The sequence below is a fragment of the Neolamprologus multifasciatus genome, chromosome 1 (genome assembly GCF_963576455.1).
Source record: "Neolamprologus multifasciatus chromosome 1, fNeoMul1.2, whole genome shotgun sequence".
Classification (NCBI taxonomy): Eukaryota; Metazoa; Chordata; class Actinopteri; order Cichliformes; family Cichlidae; genus Neolamprologus; species Neolamprologus multifasciatus.
In genome coordinates this window covers 24,728,212-24,729,218 of record NC_140439.1, presented here as the reverse complement: position 1 = coordinate 24,729,218, position 1,007 = coordinate 24,728,212, and positions in this window count along the sequence as shown.

Here is a 1,007-nt window from a genome sequence, read left to right as displayed (position 1 = left end):
GAGAGAGAGACACTCAGGGTGGGGAGAGGGGGGCAGGAGTGCCGCAGAAAAGGACACGCCCACTGCCTGCATGCTCATTGGCTAGACAGAACTATTGCTACATCCTCTGGCCTGCTATTGGTCGGGCCTGCTGATGCCTTGGAGGCAAACCCAGTGATGGAGGAAGAAGAGGGAGGGGGTAATTAAGAGGAGAGACGAGAGGATTTGAGCTTTACTGTCTAAAGGAAGTTGTAAAGTTTCATTCTGTTTAGCCTGTGCTTGGAAGAGAATGAGCCACACAGTTATGGTATTACTCAGACCGCTGTAAAGTGCCACTTTAGTCACTGCTGCCGGCTAGCTGTGAGGAGGGACACTTATTGCTCTTTGCTTTTCTAAACTCAGGGACATACCAGGAAGTTAAGGGCATTACGAAGTGTTTCCTGTGGCCTCGGGATACTGCTCAGCAGGAATGGGTAATATTTTTTCCCCCTCAGGGTCATACTGACTAAGTTAAGGGACACACATTAGATAACTGAATCAAAAATGGCTAAAGGCTGAAATTATTAACAAAAAAACCCAAAACTGAAATCTACATCATCTTGAAATTTAGTGAAGTATAGCAGCACAGGCTCATAATCTGAATCAGATTTTGAGGAGTGGGTGTTATTACATTGCTACCCCTCGGGCCATATTTCACACATTTACTGCAATGTGAGTGCACTTTCCCCACATTAATCTTTGGGGTGGACATTTATTTATTATTCGTACCATTTCATCTTAAGTTACATGGTCTTTTTGCCTTTTCCACCTTCATCTTCCTTCCAGTTAAGACATGTCTATTGTCCCACAGTGTCTTTGTCTTACTGACAATGGAGGTTTCTGGTTTCTGACCCACCTCCCCCACGGGTGATGGTATTTGTTCTGCGTGACCAAGCATTTAGACAATAAACTGAATGTTTGTGATGCAGATAAGTGTGAAGTACTGCTTCGGCTTCAGAACTGAAGAAGCTTCTCGGATGAGAGGTGAA